We start from the raw sequence: 14,344 nt of genomic DNA, 5'->3' as shown, positions 1-14,344 counted from the left end.
TTTTTTTGTTGCATGCCTCAAAATGCTGTCAGTTTTGAGTGAGGTATAGATTATGTTAGGACACTTCAGCATGTCACTCAGCAGTTGAGAAGCAGCTCCTGGCATACAAATAGGCCCTAGTAGAGATGGAATGCCCTGCCACTCATCAAGTGTATACATGGCTGAAGCTTCTCATCAGGAGCTGGTATCATTAGATACATATAGTAATAAAGCTGGTCCATACAGAAATATTACATTCAGGATTGGGCCTGAGCAATATATAAAGGGCACAAGTAAGTTACATGAACATGGCCCAGACTACCTAGTCATATATCTCTTATATAGAAACTTTTCCATCAACTCACACTGGGGTTAGCATCATCAGGGTTTACTTATGATCAATTATCCCAGGAAAAATAAATTTGTCCTGGTTCACACATGGTTTAGCTCACTATATTGGTGGTGATTGAAAGCAAACAGCTGCTATAATGCAGTTCAAACAAGCAAGGCCCAGAAAAAAAAATTCTGAAGGGAAACCATTCCACTTACCAGAGCTATGAACAGTGCATTTGGTCCTCCTCCCATAATGAAGAAGAAATGGCCTGAAGAATGAATGCTCATGAACACCTGGGAAGTTTTGAATAATTTGGTTGGTTATTATTTATGTATTTCTTAGTTTTGCCTTATCATATTATAAATCTGCTGGGTAGAAAATATCAGCTCTTTGTTTTTCATCTTTCCACACATTTTTACATTAAGGCATAAGAGATGTAGTAGATTCCCAGGGCTGCCATAACAAACCACAAACTTAGTGCCAAAAAACCCCAGAAATGTATTCTCTCATAATCTAGGGGATGGAAGTCCAAAATCAAAGTGTTGGCAGGGCCACTCTTTCTCCAACTGTTTTGGAGGTAGATCCTTTATTGCCTTTTCCAGCTTTGGGTGACTTCTGATGTTCCTTAGTTTGTGGCAGCATAACTCAAATCTTTGTTTCAGTGTTTACATAGCCTTCTTCTCTATGCGTCTGCTTGTTTCTATCTCTTACAGGGACACTTCCATTGGATTTAGGCCCATCTTACTCCAGAATGATCTCATCTGGATCTTTACCTTAATTACATCTTTAAAGACCCTATTTCTAAATAAAATCACATTCTGTGATTATGGATAGACACAAATTTGGGGGTGAGGGAGAGAACTATTGTCTACAACAAGGTACTAAACTAATATTTAATGATGATAATTTGTTTTTCTGACCCAGTTTAGAGTTTCAAAAGACAGATTTTAAGAAGTTTATTTTTTCAAAGGGATCCCTATATTTTAGATGACATATGGTATAGATATTATTTCACTGTTATTCATACAAGTTATAAGCTGCAGTTGCTCTCATGTAGTTTCTTCAATAAAGCTATTTAACATACTATAAAAGATTTTAAAAATAATTTTAAAATTAATTATTTATTTATTTGAGATAGAGCAAGAGTGAGCAAGAGAAAGAGAGAGAGAGGGCGCAGGAGCAGGGGAGAGGGGCAGCGGGTGAGGGAGAAGCAGGCTCCCCACTGAGCAGGAATCCTGACAGGGATCTTAATCCCAGAACCCTGAGATCATGACCTGAGCTGAAGGCAGACGCTTAACCAACTGAACCACCCAGGCACCCCTAAAAATAATTTTAATGTTGAAAACTCTTGTACTATAATCTATTGCTTCAGTTGTAGCCCATTGTTACATCTTGATAGATTCCCCCAAAAAAGAGATGTTGAAGTTCTACCCCCTTCTACTTCAGTATGTGACTGTATTTGGAAATAGGGTCTTTATACAGGTAATCAAGTTAAAATGAGGTCATTAGAGTGGGCCATAATCCAGTATAACTGATATCTTTATATAAAAGGGGAATTTGAACACAGACATACACAAAAGGAAGAAAATGTGAAGACACAATAGGGAGAAAACAGTCATTGCCTTAAGTGAAGCATCTATAAGCTAAGAAATGCCAAGAATTGCTGGCAGACCCTAGAAGCTAGGAGCAGGGAAGGATTCTCCTCTAGAGCCATTATAGAGAGCATGGTCCTGCTGATACCTTAATTCAGATTTCTAGTGTCCACAACTATTTCTGTTGTTTTAGGCCACCAAGTTTGTGGTACTTTTTAAATGGAGCCTTAAGAAACTACTACTTAGTGCATTATATCATGGGCTATTATGCATGTTCTTATGATATAAAATAGTTTATATGTCTTTATAATGTGTTTTAAACTATTTAATGTGTGAGTTTATGGATGGTTTTGAATTGTTTAATGATTGGTTGTTAAAATATAGTGTGACTCATTCCTGAAAAACAGATAATTACAGAGATTTTCAAACTTTTTTTACCCATACTACCACGGTTAATATTATCCTCACTTTAACTGCAAGTCTACATAACATAACAGTAATTGGATTGAAGAGTGAATTGATGAAATAAAAAGCAAGTATTCCCATGTAATATTTATGTAGTGAAGCAAATAATGACAGGGTGATTGCTGTTGAGAGTCAACCTATATTTTCTATGTTGTATTTAATATGGTTGAAGTTCAGCACGATAACAAATATTTTTACAAGGTATCATTTTTTCATGTGATTTTTTTTTGTTTGGTTTTAGTCCTATGTATACTACCATATACTATGTATACTATGACACACATACATTAGATTAATAAAAAAAGGGTTCATTGATTATTAGTTGCAAATTTCTTGTCAACCACTATATTAGGCATCAACTCTCATTGACTGCAACTATTAGAGATAGATAAGTATCAGTTCTTTGTAGAGAGATGAATTTTCCATTTTTTTAAGATTTTTGTACAATTAAACCAAATTCCAATCTTATTAGCTACACTTGGCTTTTTGACCAATAGTGATTTGAAATGTTAAATGATAGTTTTCATATTGTGATCATTAATGTCAATCTGATTTTGGATAATTAGTTAAATTTGTCCTAGCCATTTTAAAAAGAAACAGATTGAATTTGTACCATTTTTTTAATCTGTTCTATATTGTGTTTCAGCAAGACTATATTAATTGTAGGAACTCTATACTCAATAAGCACTAATTCTCCCTCACATCTCCCCTAGCCCTTGACATCTTTCTACTTCCTTTGTTTTCCCTATGATTTGTATTACTTTAGATACCCCAATTGATGGAATTATATAATGTATGTCCTTTTGTGACTGGCTTGTTTTACTTAGTATAGTGTCCTTGAGGTTCATCCCTGTTATAGCATGACAAGATTTCCTCCCTTTTTTGACTGCATAATATTCCATGGTGTTTGTGTGTGTGTGTGTGTGTGTACCATATTTATTTATGATCCAATTTTTTAAAGTTTATTTCCATTCAATATAATGCTGCTGGTTTTGAGTCTAGGCATCTTACTCAAGGAATCTAGTAGATTAGATAATTAAATTCCTTCCAGCTCCCTATATTCTCCTCAGCCAGCAACTTCACATCATTAGTTAGATATCAGTGCAATATGGAAATCCAGATCCTATATTGCCCTCTTTTTCTCCCTAAAATACTAAGGGAAGTGAAGGTTTCCAAATTTAGAAAATAAAATTTCTAGAACCAGTGCTAATCCCAGGTATGGGCAAGTACATCCCTGAATTTATTATGGATGGTGAGCCATAAAATTATTAGTGAAGCAGCAACTCAGTCAGGAGTTATATGCTTCAAGCACTGAGATTCACTCATATAATATCTCCCTAATAGCAGACTGTATTTGTTAGGGTTCTATAGAGACATGGAGCTAGTAAGGTATAAATGAAACCAATAGGGTTTATATAAAAGGAGGTTTATTATGAAGAATGGGCTCATGTCAGGGCACCTGGGTGGCTCAGTCATTAAGCGTCTGCCTTCGGCTCAGGTCATGATCCCAGGGTCCTGGGATCGAGCCCCGCATCGGGGTCCCTGCTCCGTGGGAAGCCTGCTTCTTCCTCTCCCACTCCCCCTGCTTGTGTTCCCTCTCTCACTGTGTCTCTCTGTCAAAAAAAAAAAAAAAGATAAAAAAAAAAAGAATTGGCTCATGTGATTTTAGAGGCAAAGTCTCATGATCTGCTGTCTGCAAGCTGAAGACCCAAGAAAGCTGGTGGTATAATTGAGTCTGTGTCCAAAAGCCTGAGAACCAGGGAAACTGATGGTTTAAATCCCATCTTGAGGGCCAGAGAAGGTGAGATAAGGTATGCCAAGCAAAGATCTCAAGCAAACACACAGGAAGCAAAAAGGGGGAAATTTCTCCTTTTTCTGCCAGTATTCTACTCACATCCTCAACAGATTGGATAATGCCCACTCACACTAGGGAGGGCAATCTACTGAGTCTGCTGATTCAAATGCTAATCTAATCTGGAAACGCCCACAGCCACACCCCAAAATACCGTTTAATCTGGGCACCTTGTGACCAGCCAAGATGACATAGAAGATTAACTATCACAAGTCCACTCCTTGTCAACTTGGCAATCATATGCATCCCCATAAGCCATACTTAATCTTCAAAGAAAGAAAATAATAAGGTCATAAGTCTGGTTTACACGATAAAACTATCCTACTTACAACAAAAACCCATTAACCTCTTGCCCAGAAAAGGAGATAAAGTCCTTGAGTGGGTTTATTACCCATCTTCATATCCCAGAACTAAATACTATGATGTAAAATTAACAATACTTAAATACTATGATATAAAATCAATACCCTTTATGTTACATGATAAGGGAACAGGAGAGGAAAGAAAAAGAAGACAGTGTAGCAGGAATGGGGACCATTTGCATTTGGACTACTTCTTATAATTTCTTGTGCCTTCAGTGTCTGCTCAAGCCTGATCTTGTATAATATCACTTTCACTTGATGATGGAATATAACTGTGTGTTCCAAACTTTATGGCTTGATAGGTCAGATAACACCCAATTTATGACACACAGCTCAGGTTGCATGGTAACTTCGTGTCCTGTGGTTAAACATTCAATTTCTACTAAGGCCCAACAGCTGACAAGTGTGGTTTCTCCAAAGAAAACTATTTATCTGTGGAGATGGTGGGGACTTGCTCAAGATCATATGTTGTAATTCACCTATAGGGGCCTGCCAAATAACATCCTTATCTGCCACTGATCCTTCAAACACCATTGCATCTTCTGAATTAAATGGTCCAAGAGGCAGAGTAGCTTGCACGGCAGTCTGGACTTGGCACAGAGCCTTCTCTTGTTCCGGGCCCATTAATAACTAAATATTTGTGCCCCCCCTATGAAAAAAAAATTCATATGTTGAAGCTCTGGCCACAATATGCTGATGGTTAATTTATGTTGTGTATAAGCCACCCAGTTGATGGCATTTTGCTATAGCAACCTGAGCTGACTTAAGACAGGCCCCCACTGAGGATAGCTGCTTTTTGGCCATTTGGTAAATGGGCCAGAGTAACACACCTGAGTAATATATTGCTTCCAAAATCTGAAGAAGCCCATAGGCATTGTGTCTCTTTCTTGGTTGTAGAAGAGGCCAGATGCAACAATTTATCCTTCACCTGAGAAGGTATATCTCAACTTGCCAACATCACTGGACCCCTGGAAAAAATTAACCACCATATTTCCCTCCCCCAAAACATCAATCCTCATCTGTAAAATAGTGTACGTGTTCCACTGTATTTATTTGATTCAGGCACATTGAGGCATCTCTTCAAATGCTTAAAATTCTTCTTCTAATTCCTAGCTTCCTTTTAAGTTAATAAATTGTTTATTCTTTACTCCTCAGATCATGATTCATCATGCCTTCTCATAAATATATTGATATCAAAAAGAATATAAATTACTTGGCTCATTTATATATGTCACATTTACATAAGGTGCAACACCTCCTATTCTAACCTGGAAGTTACCTATTAATGAGAACTTCAAAATTCTTATATGGATTGCAACGCTGGTGAGCATCATCAGCAGACTTGGGTGGCAAAACAAACTTAAGAATTAAAGTTTCATCCAAAAACCAGAAAAGTTCAAAATTGCAACATTTTGCTATTTTTTGGTTTGTTTTGTTTTTGATATATTTCTCTAGTACATCTTCGGGATGAGAAAGAAGATAATTTTCTGGTTATGGAGTAGAAACTCTGGAGTTGAACTTCCTGCCTGAGTTCAACATCTGCCTTCTCATTTACTGATTTTATAACCTTGGGAAGTTATAAATATTATTATTCCTCAATTTTCCTATCAGTAAAAAGGCCATAATTATGTATATAAAAGTGCATTGATTAGATAAGACACTGTTAGGGACTTAGAACAGTGCCCGTTACAAACTAAACCTCAGTAAATATGAGTTATCTGTTATTATTATGATTATTAATGCAAAGGGAAGGAGTACATTTTTTCGTAAGCATTTAAAAAGTATCAGTTGTCTGTGAATGCACAAGCACAAGCTGAACCTTTGAAACATGATATTCACTTATGGAGTGGTTTTGAGAATCAGACTAGACAATATAAGAAAGGGCATTGTAAACTGCTATAAAATACGTGGTTTTATTATATTATTAGCATCACACAAGAATATAAGTAGAATGGCTCATAAATTTCTTAGGCAGTGCGTGTTTTACTTTTTACCTTGAATGCCTTTGGCATTCAGTTGAGACTGATTTCTCCTCATGAAAGTCTCCAGGAGCAAAGGAGAAATGAAGTGTAATTTGTTCTTGATCCCTTGAGCTCTCAGAAGCTCTCCAAGGAATGTGGAAATGAAACTTTAAAATTTTTCTTAAATTTTACTGCACCTTGGTTTTAATTCTATAAAATGCTTATGGGTATATCTTAATTTCTAGCTTTTGTATAGACAAGAAATGATAAATCAAGTTTTTGATATGTTCATGCCAAATATGCATGAGGCATATGTTTTGGTCAACAAGGATATATGGCTTAACTTTTAGCCATGTTTTCTGAGTCTTAACCAGGGGTTAGAACGTCTTGTTCTGGACACATTGACATTTTGATAAATTATCATATTGGATGTTAAATTAATAACATTGAAACCATCATTAAAAAGGGTCACTGAAATTAAAAGACTTGCTATGGTGAGCGCTGTGAATTGTGTAAGACTGTTGAATCACAGACCTGTACCTCTGAAACAAATAATACATTATATGTTGAAAAAAAAAAAAAGAAGATAGCAGGAAGGGAAAAATGAAGGGAGGGAAATTGGAGGGGGAGACGAACCATAAGAAACTATGGACTCTGAGAAAAAAACTGAGGGTTCTAGAGGGGAGAGGGTGGGGATGGGTTAGCCTGGTGATGGGTATTAAAAAGGGCATATAACACTGGGTGTTATATGTAAATAATGAATCATGGAACACTACATCAAAAACTAATGATGTAACGTACGGTGATTAACATAACATAATAAAATAAAAAAATAAATGGACAATAACATAATAAAAGAAATAAATGGACAATAGGTACATAAAAAAAGAAATTAAAAGACTTTAAAAAATTTAATTATAAAGCAAGCTCTTCCTGTTAAAAAGCTGACCAATATTGAGCAAACAGTAAAATTTCTCAAGGCCCCTGTTTCCTTATGTAAAAAATAAGAATAATGAAACACCTATTAATTTCTGAGCCTTACATATAATGATATTCTTTCATTCAAAATCAGGAAAAACTTTGAAGAGAGAAACATATCTTTCATTGTTCTTATTTTTAAAACTAAATCAGTTTTTTTCTGTTACCTTTTGTGAGATTTATTTATGACTTTTTAAACAGGCAGGTATTATTTTATCTTTTTCCTTAGCATTCTAAAAGTATCTCTGTCTGCTCCCCATGCCCACGCTCGCATCCAGTTATTTGCAAGAATCATCATCAATGAGCCATTATGTCAAGATTAACCAGTACTGTTCTTAAAAGAGGGAGAAGAGCAAAAAGCACACATAGTATTGAAATGCTTTTATGTTAAGGCTCTGCTTTTGAAGCTGAGCTACATACTCTTGCCTACTCAATTCTTTTTGTTTCAAATGAAACTTCCGGTTCCCTTACCAGATGAAATCTCTTCTACCATTGCTAAATGTCTTGTATATATTTGGGGGAGGGAGGAGGACACATCTTATGATCATTTCTTCTTATTTGGTTCTTTAGTTATTTTATTTTGCAATAGGTCAATGACTGTTGGCTTTTGATTCTCACTTGCCGGACATGTCTTGAAAATAGTTGCAGGTTCTGGCAGCTGGTGAACACAGGCTTCAATCCCAGTTCTGCTACTTATAAGCTGTGTGCCACTTGGCAAGTCTCTTAAAAAATCTCTGGCCCTTAATTTAGTCTTTATTTTTTTTTTAATTTTTTAATTTTTTTTTAAGATTTTATTTATTTATTCATTAGAGACAGAGAGAGAGAGAGGCAGAGGGAGAAGCAGGCTCCCAAGGAGCAGGGAGCCTGATGCGGGACTCGATCCCAGGACCCTGAGATCATGACCTGAGCCGAAGGCAGACGCTTAACCATCTGAGCCACCCAGGCGCCCCTAATTTAGTCTTTATTAAGTGATTATAGCAATTCCAAAATACCATACCAGGATTGCTGTAAGGATTGTACTAGATACTATACATGAAATTGTATATACCCTAGTAGGTAGTCCACAAATATTAAGACAGAAAAGGAGAAAGGTACCATTTTTCCTAGTCCCAGATTTTTGGCAGATATTCGGCAGATTTTCTTAAGCACTATAATCCATCAAGTTGCAAACCACTAAACTTTTGTTAAATGTTTATTTATCTATATCAAATTAAAAAGACCTAAATGCACTAGGCCACATACTCTGTGATGAATCAATTATAAAGTTGGAAATTAATTTCTAATTAAAATTAAGCTAATTTCTAATTAAAAATTTTAAATGTCCAGTTAAAATTCTCCCAGAGCAGACTTTTTCCCTCTGATATAGCTGCACTCCTCATTTACTGATTTTATCACCCCGGGAATAAAGTCCTACTCCACTACTCACTACTCCACTACTGTTTGTCATTAATGTAAAAGGACTCACATTTTTACAAAGGCCAGTTTTACCTGCCCCCTCCCCACCCCATACACTGGCTTCTCAGCAATGGATTAGTGTCAACTAGTCCATTTGGTGCAGTCACTAAGAGCAGCAAGAGTAACACAGTTGAACTGTGCCAGTGGCTCTCAATGATTTAATGACATACTTGGCTTGACCACTAGATTGTTGTTTGGTTTGCCACCCATACCACTCATCATGATTGACGATGTCCATATGGATTTATGTCTCTTTTAAACCTTTCTAGACCTAAGAAATTCTCAGGATATTACTTTTTTTTTAGTACATGAAAAATTAAATTGATATAATTGAATGTTATCCAAACTATTACTTAAAGCTTTCTGAATTTTCAGATATTTAGTCCATATTAATCAAATAAGGACCAAGCGATAGGATTACAGATTGTCTTATGCTGAAAAGATAATGTAATTTTATTTTTTATTTTTTTTAAGATTTTATTTATTTATTTGCTAGAGAGAGAACGCGTGGGCGAGAGAGAGCGAGAGTACAAGCAGGGGGGAGCTGAAGACAGAGGGAGAAGCAGGCTCCCTGCTGAGCAAGGACCCGCGATGCCGGACTCAATCCCAGGACCCTGGGGTCATGACCTGAGCGGAAGGCAGCTGCTTAACCGACTGAGCCACCCAGGAGTCCCAAGATAATGTAATTTTATTTTTATTTATTTTTTTGTTCTTTTTTTTTTAAGATTTTATTTATTTTTTGACAGAGAGAGACACAGTGAGAGGGAACACAAGCAGGGGGAGTGGGAGAGGGAGAAGCAGGCTTCCCGTGGAGCAGGGAGCCCCATGCAAGACTTGATCCCAGGACGCTGGGATCATGACCTGAGCTGAAGGCAGCCACTTAACGACTGAGCCACCCAGGCATCCCAAGATAATGTAATTTTAAAATACTAGGGTTACATATGGAATTGTCTGTTGGATTAATCATTTACCACCACACAATAGTTCAGATTTGTATATATGTCTCAGATATGCATATCCTATGAGATATCACCGCTTATTAAATTTGAAAGCTGCATAAAAACCTAAGGGAAAAATAACTGTAAAGAAAAAAACAAATTTGTAGAGACTTGGAACCTTCAGGATATGACAAATCTATCTATAGAGAATTTGTAAACAATATGTAAGGACATTTCCCAAAAATAGATAGATTATAGAAATATATTGAATACAAAGTAAGGATTATATTGAGTTTCCAGGAATAAAATTCTGGGTTTCCTAAAATCTAAAAAACAAACAAAAAATTATAAAATAAAGATTCTAGGGTTTTAAAATACATTTTCAGAGATCTCAGTAATTTTAAATTAATACAAGGATAGAATCACCAATAACATCCTCACCACTATAAAATTAAAGAATTAAAATTAGATTAAAATTAATTACTAAAATTAAAGATTAAAATTAATTACTTCCAAGTTTAAAAATCTATATTATCTAATAAGTTCTACTTCAGTTTTGAATATGACTATGTTAGACACTATTAAATGGTTATCAAAAGTCATGTTTCAATTTTCTCAACTCACCTCCATTATGAGGCTGGAAAAGCTAAGTATGCATGTTGTTAATCACCATTTTCAGGTAGCAGTTGCTATATAACACAGTAAGGAGTTATGTGACATAAGTGGAAGTTTGCTGAGGAGATTCTGGGGAAAGGGTCTTCTTGATAAAGGAAGTTTCTTTTTGTCTTAAATGATGGTTCCAAAGCTTGAAGTCTCAGGACCATTTTGTGACCATGAGAGACAGGTAAGGAAATCATCTCAAATTTTGAGCTACTGAACTAACATCAGTAGCTACCTACCTTTACTTCTTTTGTTATATTAAGAGAGTAATAAACCTCTAGTTTTTTTTTAAAACCAGTGTGAGTCTGGCTTTCGGTTATCTACTACTGAAAAAAAAATTATGATTGCTGAATCCATTTATAACTGTGATAAATAAGTATTACTAATTGTAAATACATTACATTTATAATGAACATAAATTGAAAACCCATCCTACTTGAATTGTCAACTTGAAATAATAAAATGTTATGAAAGTTCTCCAAGGAACCCAAGGGATCCCCAGATACCACAAAACAGGTGTTGTGGGTACGTGGAAAGAACAAGAAGAATAATAGGTTATTCTGATTTCAGCTTGAATACTTCTATTTTTATTTATCAGGTTTTCATGTTAGTCTTCTTTTGAAAAAAGAGTTCTATAGCTAAAATATTTCTGAAAGCCACTAGTGAAAAGAAAATGTTAGACTCTGTTGAAAATCCTGAGTTCCCACCCCACTCTGACTTTATAACTTCTTAGTAATATCACTTTTGATAAGATAATTGTTAAATCTTTAAATATTCAGACATATCTCACATATTTTTACACGAAAACTTTCTTCTAAAACTTTGCTGAATCTCAGAAATATTTGTGGCAATGACTGACAAAATTTTAAGCACTACTTCATTATATTATTTTTGAAGATGTTTCTGTATGTGTACAGGATTTAAAATGTGACTGGTGAGTTGCCTAATATTTCTCTTTTTTTTTAAGATTTTATTTATTTATTTGACAGAGAGAGACACAGTGAGAGAAGGAACACAAGCGTGGGAAGTGGGAGAGGGAGAAGCAGGTTTCCCGCCAAGCAAGGAGCCTGATGCGGGGCTCTATCCCAGGACCCTGGGATCATGACCTGAGCCCAAGGCAGACGCTTAATGACTGAGCCACCCAGGTGCCCCTAATATTTCTAATATGTGATTACTCATTGAAGTAGGATTGCAGACAAACAGAAATGTCAACAAATGGATATTTTTGCACAAAAACATCTACCTCACATATAAACTGAAAACTGCATACAGTGGATGATTCTTTATCTCAACGGGAGGATCATATAGTGAGACAATTTGACAAAGTAATATTTTCTGTATATCTTTGTTTTAATAAAAATTTAATGTTTGGGCGCCTGGGTGGCTCAGTCATTGGGCGTCTGCCTTCGGCTTGGGTCATGATCCCGGGGTCCTGGGATCGAGTCCCATATCGGGCTCCCTCCTCGAGGGGAGGCCTGCTTCTCCCTCTCCCACTCCCACTGCTTGTGTTCCTGCTCTTGCTATCTCTGTCTCTGTCAAATAAATAAATAAAATCTTAAAAAAAAATAAAATAAAATAAAAAATTTAATGTTTAAGGATACTAGTATCCTTAAACTCTTAAATATCAAAATTAGAAAGGTCAGAAATAGTGAGTATATATGAAAATAACGAAAAATTTTCTATTTGAACACTAAAAATATCCAATTGCCCCTCATACACTTTACATGAACCTTATAGGGGTGTGAAATTCAAAACAATTTGTTTCATGTAATCAGGTTTAAAATCCTTCTTTAAATTACTTCATGTAAATTTTAAGCTAAAATTAAGTTGAAAAGTGTAGGAATATATAAAATTACCATAGAAACTCAAAATTTTTTAAAGGAAATCTTTAGCAAGAAAAATTTTTATTTCCCTAGAAAAACAGAAAATATTTCCCCAAGAAAAAATAATACTTATGCTATTACCACTAATTCTCATAGTAGGAAAGAGATGAAAGTGGGTGAGTGCCTGATCCTTCCAAAATAATTTACCTTGGAATTATGACTGGAGGAATAGTTTTAGCTTCAAGATGACTTATAATTTAGAGCTCACTAAAAATGGGAAAGTACCAAACTTGACATTTAAATGGCAAAGAATTGCATTAGATGCAACCTACCCAAAAACTCTCCATGAATTCTTAGTTTCTTTGTGTCTGTGCCAATTCCTCATAATGGCTCCTCCCACTCCCCCTCCTTTTCCTCCTCTTCTTCTTCCTCCTCCTTCTTTTTTCTTAGCAGTGTATGACATCTAAAGTCTTTAAGCAATCAAGTTTCCCATAGCTACAGTTTATCTGTCACTCCTTATGGGCCCTTCCAGTCAGCAATCACACTAGTCTGCCTTGGCATTGCTATATTGAGTAATTGTGTAACAGGCAGGATCTTGAAGAAGATCCTGAAATTTCCTTAGTGGACTATTGGAAGTGTACTTCGTGCAATGAAAGGAATCCTCCTCTTCTACCTCATGGCAACAGATGTTGGGCCCTTCATGGGAATTGGCTTCCTGAAGATAAAAGGAAGATAAAGGGAAAGATAAAAGGAAAATGCCTGAGAAAGACACACTAGAAAGTTAAACACAAGTAAAAGAGGGCTTTGATGTCCCTGATTGTAAAAAAAAAAAAAAAACAGTGAATGATTCCAGAGAATCATGTGCTGAGGAAAATGATGATGAAATCACATAAGCTTCCCAATCCCAAAAAAGTGAGGACTATTCTCAGTCATCAACTTCTAACAGCATCATTTATAGCAGCCAAGAAGACATCAAAGAGTTTGAGAGGGAAGAAACACAAGACAAAGAAAAAATCGTGAAATCTAGTTTTCCCCTTAGTGCTGTTGAACCTTGTGTGATTTGCCAAGGTCAACCTAAATATGGTTGTATTGCTCATGGCAAAACATGACATGTTATGGCCTGCTTTACGTGTGAAAAGAAGCTAAAGAAAAGGAATAAGCCCTGCCCAGTATGTAGACAACCAATTCAAATGATTGTGCTCTTATTTCCATTAGTGGACATGCCTATAAAAGTAGAATTCTATATTTCTGACTATATAACCCTAAAAATTTAGACAACATGAAATTATTTTTTCTATACTTATCAAAGCAAGAAAGTACCCCAGTACATGTAGATTTCTACTCTGTAGTGTTAATTTACCTGCTTTGGGAGGGGGAATAGTAAATATTTCCCTTTAGAAAACTTCACTTTTGTTTATATTTATATTTGGATTTTAATGTAATTTAAATTAAATTGTAATTTAAATTGGATAAGCTTATATTTAAGCTTATCCTTAACCCATACTCCTCATATTTTAAATGATTTTGACTTCCTTTAAATTCAGAGAAGTATCTGATCTTGAAAAAATTAAGTAGGACATTTAAAAGTAAGTTATGTACATTCAGGATATGGTATGCAGTGATTATGCTACTTACAAAACATTCAAATCTGCAAATAGTTTCATTCACCATGCCTATGCATTAAATTGTCTAAATTTTTAGTTTCAATATACATATATTATTTATTGATTTACAAATAAAAATATTAAATGTTTGATTTAAAAAAATCTGTAATTACATTTGGAATAATTACTTCTAAAAGTGACCCGATTCATGATCCTGGGGTCCTGGGATCAAGTCCTGTATCAGGCTCCTTGCTCACCAGGTAGTTTGTTTCTCCCTTTCCCTCTGCTGCTGCTTCTCTCTCTCTGTCAAATAAATAAACAAAATCTTCAATAAATAAATA

General features: G+C 35.4%; 1 pseudogene; it reads left to right on the top strand.

Annotated features, from left to right (window-relative positions):
* The first annotated feature begins 10,749 nt into the window (after positions 1-10,749).
* Positions 10,750-13,673, top strand: LOC123834632 (E3 ubiquitin-protein ligase Mdm2-like; annotated as a pseudogene).
* Positions 13,674-14,344: the final 671 nt, after the last annotated feature.

This window comes from Mirounga angustirostris, unplaced genomic scaffold (assembly GCF_029215605.1).
Source record: "Mirounga angustirostris isolate CCGP_5_RB_7025 unplaced genomic scaffold, mMirAng1.0.hap1 SCAF_1, whole genome shotgun sequence".
In the NCBI taxonomy this organism is placed as follows: Eukaryota; Metazoa; Chordata; class Mammalia; order Carnivora; family Phocidae; genus Mirounga; species Mirounga angustirostris.
This window is presented reverse-complemented; position numbering and strand designations above follow the sequence as displayed.